The 8,360-nt window shown below is 35.4% G+C and overlaps 1 long non-coding RNA gene across 1 annotated transcript; it reads left to right on the top strand.

The window, feature by feature from the left end:
- The first annotated feature begins 332 nt into the window (after positions 1 to 332).
- Positions 333 to 1,566, top strand: LOC137738910 (uncharacterized). Its single transcript, XR_011069072.1, has 3 exons — positions 333 to 382; positions 813 to 880; positions 969 to 1,566. It is a non-coding gene; the product is annotated as an uncharacterized lncRNA (long non-coding RNA).
- Positions 1,567 to 8,360: the final 6,794 nt, after the last annotated feature.

The raw sequence follows: 8,360 nt of genomic DNA on the forward strand, positions 1-8,360 counted from the left end.
AGTCGGCTATATTTTAGGTCCACTCAAGGATCATTCTTGCAAACAATAAGCCAAATCGAAAGTAAATGGTGATAATTTCAATGTTTGTCGGATACACTATGTTCATCTGTTTATGTTATCACAATTAGATGTTTTAATGGTCTTTGGATTGATTTTTTGCATCGATGATTTTGGATGGAGACTTTAATGAACTACAATGTATAGTGGGCTTGCCAATGCCTGTCTAATAATCATATGAATGAATTCTTTCTTGTTCCTTTTGTAGAGAAAGGCAGTATCAACATCACACTGTTCTCAGCCCAATACAATCGAGTACGACATGGCCATGGAATGGTGTCTTCTACAGCAAAAGTCAGATTTATGGTGGGACGCTTTATACAAGGTGCTCTGAATTTTCCTAATCATAGCACACAAGCCATTTTGCCATGATATTTAATGTAGACTATACAGTTTTTTCTGAAGTTATTCATGCACTTTCTGTTCGATGTCCCAAGCACAGTACTGTTTCGGTGTAGAAAAACAAATTTTAATTTCATCCTAGTTGCCGAAGGGCCACTAGTCAAACTGTTTCTATGTAAAACAAATTTTAATTTTGCAATCAATTAAGAAAAACTTCTTACACTTTTAAACCTGACTTGGGGTAATTTTAGAAAATTCAGTACTGTGAGAAAAAGAAACATTTGATGTGTTTTCTTTGTTCACAGATTTGGGACTTCCGACTTTACGTGTCTCCCAATATTAGGGAATAATTCTTCATTTTTTAACTTTCTAATATTTTAGTTTTCCTCCCCTTGGGAGCCCCTTCTCTGCAGGAACATGAAAAGGAGACCGGAGACGGTATTACAGTGAAAAAGCAATTGTAATTAGCTAGGCACCCTTGGTGAGCTTGCATCCTTGGCTGAAATTATTGTTGTGTTGGCTGTGTTTACTATCCTTGGCTGAAATTAGCATTGTTATATTTTTTGCAGGAGAAAATTGTGTTTCTTTTGTGGATTACGGTAGAGTCAGACAAGGGTTGCCCCGTAAATTGGACAGCATACAGGGTCCTGCCCACGTAGAGGATTGTTGTAAATCGCTGACAACGTAGACATCAGGTTTGTGTAAATCTGTCATCTGATCAAATATAATTTTGCAATCTTGGGAGGAAATATTAGAATCGAGTTCATATGGTAGCATATCTTAATTATTCCAAGGATAGTTTTAGGTCAGCTTGTGATACGTGCATCTTTTGTAACAACTCTTGTTCACTACAAATTGAGCGTTATGATGCGCCTAAATATAGAGTTTCACCATTCATGGCTGACTGTTAATTTTGCATCGTTGTGTTTACAGTGTTTTCCCTTTGCATTTCTTTCTTACGTATACCCATATTTGACTCATTGTGAATGGGTGGCTGGGAGTGATTTTAATACACAGCCTGTTTTTTGGTCCTCTCTTTAGCATGAGTAGTTTTTCGATGTGGCTATAGCGTTGTTGGTTCGTCGTGTTACTAATCTACTCGTCTTGATCTGTGTATCCGTTAATACTACTATACCGTAAAGCATAAATCCGTTGTACCCGCGAAGGGAAGAATCAAGAGGATGGGGCCTAGTTTTTATGCAAGAAAGAATCCCAGACAAAGAATTTCACTTGTTTTGGGTCTTTGAATTGCTACCGCAGACATATTCCCTTTTGCTTTAATCGGATTCTGTGGGTGCTCGGTTGAGAGTGAGCACCAAGTAACAGGTATTCCGCATCTTATACCCAAGTTTTCGTCTTTAAAACCAGTCGTTTCATACCGGGTGATTCGGAAAATCAATAATTAAATCTTGCATGTAAGGATCGAACGGATTTTTGTTTTTGCACTGGTTATGACGTTATGTTCCACTATAAAACCAATTGGCAATATAGAGAGTAGATTAATTTACCTATAAACTCATGTAAAGTCCATTTTTTCTATTAACGTGAGATTCATTCTCAACAAAATAGACATTGAAAAAAGAAAAAAAGAAAAAAAAAGGGTATCACATAGTGGTACATACCATTATTGTTGGACTATCACTGATTCACCTTCGTCACCGCAGTTCACTGATTCACCACCGGTGGTTCAGCTGCCGGTCCCCAATCCTTCACTGATTCACCACCGGTGGTTCAGCTGCTGGTGCATGTATGGTTGCTGTTGCTGCTGTCACTGTATTAGCTGCATCTGGAAAGGCATTGTCTATTCCTAACTTCCAAATTTCCAAATTTCGTTATCTTCCAGTCAACAAATTCTTGATGAAGTTCTTTATGCAAAAGGTGGGTGCTTATATGAAACTAAAGTTAGTAAAAGAAAACCTCGCCTAGGAAACACATTTCCACAGCAGGTGGAAGGAGCTTTTTCAAAAGTTACTGATGGATTTGAATGTATACTAATTGGATTTGAATGTGAACTCATCTTTGTAAGCTCTTATTTGTTAATATTGGCAGGGAAAGATGGGAATTTAAGAAACATGTATTATTTTTTTTTAGTGGTTGGTTGTGAAAGATGTATTCACCCCTTTGTGATCTATTCTGAAAAGAAAAACAAAATGTAATTGGACCCGTGGACCAACCCAGCCTGAATCAGTTCGTTTCAAACAGGTCGGGTTAGATCCGGTTTCAAATCTCAAAATTCATATACTTGGTCCGTCCCGTCCATTTGCATTTTTTAACAGGTCCAGTCTGGTTCCTCTAATTTTGGACTTGACCCAACCCAGCTCGTGCCTACCCCTACATGCAAGAACATAAGATATCTATGTGCAAGGCTTTTACTGTGAGCAAGTCTTCTCCACCACCTCCATTCTTTTTTATTAGACTTAATTGGATTATAAGTCTCTGTAGTGATAGGATAGTTCGAGGATAATCCTAGTGGTAAAAAAATTAGGATTTAAGCAGTTGTGATGAAGTCTGTTAGGATTTAGACCCGAATTTGAAAATTTCATTAATTCTCTATTAATTGTTAGCACATAATATGTGAGACTAAAAGATAATGTTAGCCTCACATGTAGCCCCATGTGCTAACAATTAACAAAGTTCCGTTTTAGCTTAATATGTGTAGCTCACGTGATAATAAATAATGGAGAGTTGACAAAATTTTTAATTTTAGATCTAAATCTTAACTTACCGGCTTGAAAGAAAAGCTAAACCCTATCTTTTTCTAACTTACCAGCTTGCTCAACCTAAACCCTTTGACCAAAAAAGAAAAAAAATAAAATAAACCTAAACCCTATCTTTTTCTAACATACCAGCTTGAAAGAAAAACAAAAAACATTAACGTGTCTTATTTTGTTTCTTTTAAGATTGGAGTTTAGGTTGAGCATAACGGAAAAGGAAGCGTACATTGTGGGGTCAGTTTTCGTCAAATACTATTTATATTTAATTTTAAATAAGAAAAATCAAATGATTTTTTACCGTACGATACACGATGAAAGACTAAAATATAAAGATCCCTACAAAATGGATCCGGATGGGATCCAATTCCGAGCATAACACGTGCTATGCGACATGGCCTTGAGATTTTTTATATTTGACCGACAATGAATATCCATTCATCCAGGAAATTGGTTTCGCACACGCAATGCAAGAGAGCCAAAATTTAAAACCACTTACAATTGAAAAAAAGAATATAGTTTGACCTAGAATGAATACCAAGTGACAAATTAACTGGTGGCGAACCACGATTATCTACTGCTTCCGTGTTCGAAGGAGGCTAGTTGGGAATTGTATCCTATTTGTGGCCATTATAAGTAGATTCACAACTACTTACAATGAATTCTTTAAAAAAAAAAAAAAATTGAACGAACGAACTGTTATATATAGACTATACTATATATTAATAAAATTCTCTTTGTCTATAACTAAAAACGAAAAAAAATTTCTCTTTGTCAATCAAAGATGATTATGTCACATCCCGACCCGGGCCCTCACCACATCCCGGACTTGACTCCACTGTAACACGATATTATCTGCTTTGGGCCCTGACCACGTCCTCACGGTATTGTTTTCGATATTGTCTACTTTGGGCCCTGACCACGTCCTCATGGTATTGTTTTTGGGAACTCACGCGAGAACTTCCCATTGGGTCACCCATCATGGGATTGCTCTCGCGCGAACTCGCTTAACTTCAGAGTTCCTACGAAATCCGAAGCCAGTGAGCTCCCAAAAGACCTCGTGCTAGGTAAAGATGAGAATATACATATAAGGCTCCAAATTGTCACATCCCGACCTCTACTCCACCGTAGCACGATATTGTCCGCTTTGGGCCTCGACCATGCCCTCATGGTTTTGTTTCTGGGAACTCACGCGAAAACTTCCCAGTAGGTTACCCATCATGATTTTGATAGCTAAGGATATTATAGTAATTTTATTTACCCTATTATGATACAAACTATTCAAGGTCACTCACTTACAAGTAAGTGTTTATAGAGTCAAGTGCCAATGTAGTATTTGAACTATCACCTCAATGAAAATTAGGTCTTTGAATTATTTTTTTGGTATAATACGTCCTTAAATTCATTAAAAATAGCTAATTTCATCTCTACTATTATATTCAAAGCTGCCTATAAGCCATTAACATTTCATATAGATTGCTAATCTAATGTCTAATTTACTCTCCAAAGTTAACTTTATACACTATTTCTTTATGGAAAATTATCAATCTACCATCCAATGTGTATCACATGCAAGTAACATGATTTAAATTGATGGAAAATTGAATATAATAGCTTTGAATATAATATTACGGATGAAATTGGCAGGTTTTTATAATTCAAGAACTGATTTTTCTAAAAGAATAGCTTAGAGACCTATTTTTTACTTAGGTAATAATTCAGCGACTAAATTAGCAGTTCACTCTTGTTTATATTTAAGAAAAATGATGGAAACCTGATAAGTCACTTTCTTTGAATGTTGCTGTTGTCCGAGTAGTGCATGCACTACCATCTAATGATCATGAAAATATTGAATTCTGATCAAACTTTCTGATCAAGAAAAAGAGGAAGAGGAAGCAAATGTGCATGTTACTACTTAAAGAGTTAGATACATGGGATGATGTGGATTGACTTGGAAAAGGTAACAAGTGAAACGGGAAAACAATTAATCCCACTTATCACCCAGTAATCCCACTTGGACGTTGTTGTCATGCACCATCTTGGACACAGAACAGGTTGACGCACTAGTCGCATAACCATGAATTTATATATATATATATATATATATATATATATATATATATATTTAAGAAAATGAGGATAACTAGTGGCAAGTCACAGTTATCCACTTTTTTGGGAGCCGGAAGACTCATAGAGGTATTTCAATCTCCTTCTAGCCACAGTCAAACAGACTCACGAGTTTAGAGTCTCGAACCCATGACCTTCCTTTTTTTTTTCGTATTTTAAGAGTCAAAATCTGTGTTTTTACCATTGGACCACTTGCTACCAAATTAAGCAAATTAACCTTTTTTTTTTTTAAGGGCAAGTTAATCTATGTAGCAAGCACTAGTTACTGGTGTTACGTTTTACAACTCATCAGTTTGGCTCTTTGTATTTCGAACTCATAAATAACATTATTTTCATAAAGATCAAATTGATGAGTTGGTAAAACATAAAAAATCATTTGCCCTTTTTTATTTAAATCCTTTTACTTCTGCCCCCATAAGCATTTTGGCATTTCTAGAACGACACGTCATTATTTGTGTGGTTATATTGGAGGGTTTCGAATCTTCGACCCAACCATTGCCCTATGCAGCCTCATCAATGGACTAACCACATTGAAAAAAATATAATACTAGGAAGATTAAATTTGTTGACCAAATTTTGTAAACTAAATGACATGTAAGTTGATGATTGAATTATTACGTAAATGTTGATTAACGTGCTTATTTTTATTGGTGACATATTATTTGGTTTGCAAATTTGGTATGCCTAGCATTACACTTAAAGAAAATAGATGATGATGACGTGTCATCATTTTGTTTTATTATCTACTATTCTGTTAAAATGTATGCTTAAACTATCCATTGAATTAATTCCTTTATTTGTTTAAGAGAATAAAACATTAATTACTAGTATTTCTTTTTATTTGTAAGTAAAAGATCTTAAATTCAAATTTGGTAACGACGAGTTTGGTAAAAGCTTATTTCCCACTCTTTAGAATACATATTGTTGTAGCAAGATCTGCGCAAGTGGAACCTTGATTCCTCTAGCTGGAAAGTGTCTATAAGAACATAAACAAAGAAAGGATTGTGAAACTAGGCGACGGGGGTGGTTTCGACGTACGCCTACAACAAGATCTGGGCAAGTGGAACCTTGATTCCTCTAGCTGGAAAGTGTCTATAAGAACAGAAACAAAGAAAGGATTGTGAAACTAGGCGACGGGGGTGGTTTCGGCGTACGCCTACAACGATCAAGTCAGAATTTAGGACAAAATGAAGGAAAATGGAAAACTAAGTTCATGATGCAACATAATACATGCATTTAATGATTAACTAGCATAAGCATGTTATCCCAATAACACAAGCTACAAGGTCGTGATGTGTTGGCCGACACTAAATTGATCATATGATCCCATCGAGAGATGATGTCACAAGCCAATTTAATGACGAAGCCATTGCAAGATAATTATGATGTGTAAGAATTTGAACAAAAGCATTTAGTAATAATAAATCCAAAGCTGCTACATATTTTACTTGTTAACCTCCCCACTTGGGGACACAAAATTATCTTGGGATTAATTCCGTTATTATCACATCACTTCAAAGCAGCTAGAAGCTTCATACAATAGTAAACACATAAAGTGTAGTGATGTGCATAATCAAAAGTGCGTTCATGCATGTTTTACAAAATAGATAAAATTGCAGTAAATGGACCATCACCCTAAATCTAAAGGATGAAAGCCTCACTACCAATCCCACTCGTCACCACTGGTGTTATCCTTATTCTTGTTACATCTTGAAGGGGTCAACAAAACAAAACGTGAGTGGGCCAGTTTTATAACATTTAAAATCATTCAACATAATAACCTCTATTTTGAAAACAAAGTGTGAATTAACAAATAACTAGAACGGAGGATGAGAGGTTTATGTCAGAAGACCTCCAAAACAAAAGCTAATTAGAAGAGGTTGAAGAAGCTATTCACGATAGCATGTCTTAATTATTCTATGGAGAGTTTTGGATCAGCCAGTGATATGTGCCATTTGTGTAACAACTCTTGTTCACTACAAATTGAGCATTATGATGCGCCTAAATATAATGTTTCGCCATTTATGGCTGATTGATTTTTTTGTATCGTCATCTTTACAGTGTTTTCCATTTGCATTTGTTTCTTACATATACACATGCTCATTTGACTCATTGTGAATGGCTGGCCAGGAGTGATTCTAATACATAGCCTGTTATCTGGTCCTCTCTTTAGCATGAGTAATTTTTCGATGTTGACTATAACATTGTTCGTCGTGTTACTAATCTACTCATCTTAATCTGTCTATCTGTTAATACTACTATACCCTAAAGTATATATCCATTGTACCCCGCAAAGGGAAGAATCAAGAGGATGGGGCCTAGTTTCAAGGTACGAGTCATTCGAAGAGAAGCGTAGGTCTTGTAGCCTAAATCTCATAGTCATCCATCCATACGTTTTTATGCACGAAAGAATCCCAAATCTTTTTTCTTTTGATAAAGAATGTCACTTGTATTGGGTCTTTGAATTGCTACCGCAAACACATTCCCTTTTGCTTTAATCGGATCATGTGAGTACCAAGTAACAGGCATCCGCACTTATTCCACATGTTTTTACCCAATTTTTCATCTTTAAAATCAGTCATTTCATACAGTGTGATTTGGAAAATCAATGATTAGATATTGCATATAGTGATCTAACGGATTTTTATAATAGGTTATGAAGGAAGTTCAATAGTGAAATCTTGCAAATAGGATCTAATGGATTTGCACTGGTTATTATTCTACCGTAAAATCAATTGACAATATAAACAGTAGTCGAATTTACTATGAGCCCATGCAAAGTTCCTTTTTCATCAACGTGAGATTCTTTCTCAACAAAATAGATGTTGAAAAAAAAAAAAAAAAAATCCTATCACTGAATGGTGCATACCATCATTGTTGGAACCCTTTAAAAGTCTGTCACTTGTTAATTATGTATTAATCTTGTGATTTTTCCTCGTTGCGTTGCAAGAAGTCTTGAGTTCAAATCCCTCCTCTCCATGTACATAATAGTTTCGAAGACACCAACGGTTTAGAAGTCTTGAAAGGGAATAAGACGCAGTTTTTTTTTTTTATTCTTTTATTCTTTTTCTTTTTCTTTTTTATTTATTTTTTATTTTTTATTTTTTATTTTTTTTTACAACA

This window comes from Pyrus communis, chromosome 7 (genome assembly GCF_963583255.1).
Source record: "Pyrus communis chromosome 7, drPyrComm1.1, whole genome shotgun sequence".
In the NCBI taxonomy this organism is placed as follows: Eukaryota; Viridiplantae; Streptophyta; class Magnoliopsida; order Rosales; family Rosaceae; genus Pyrus; species Pyrus communis.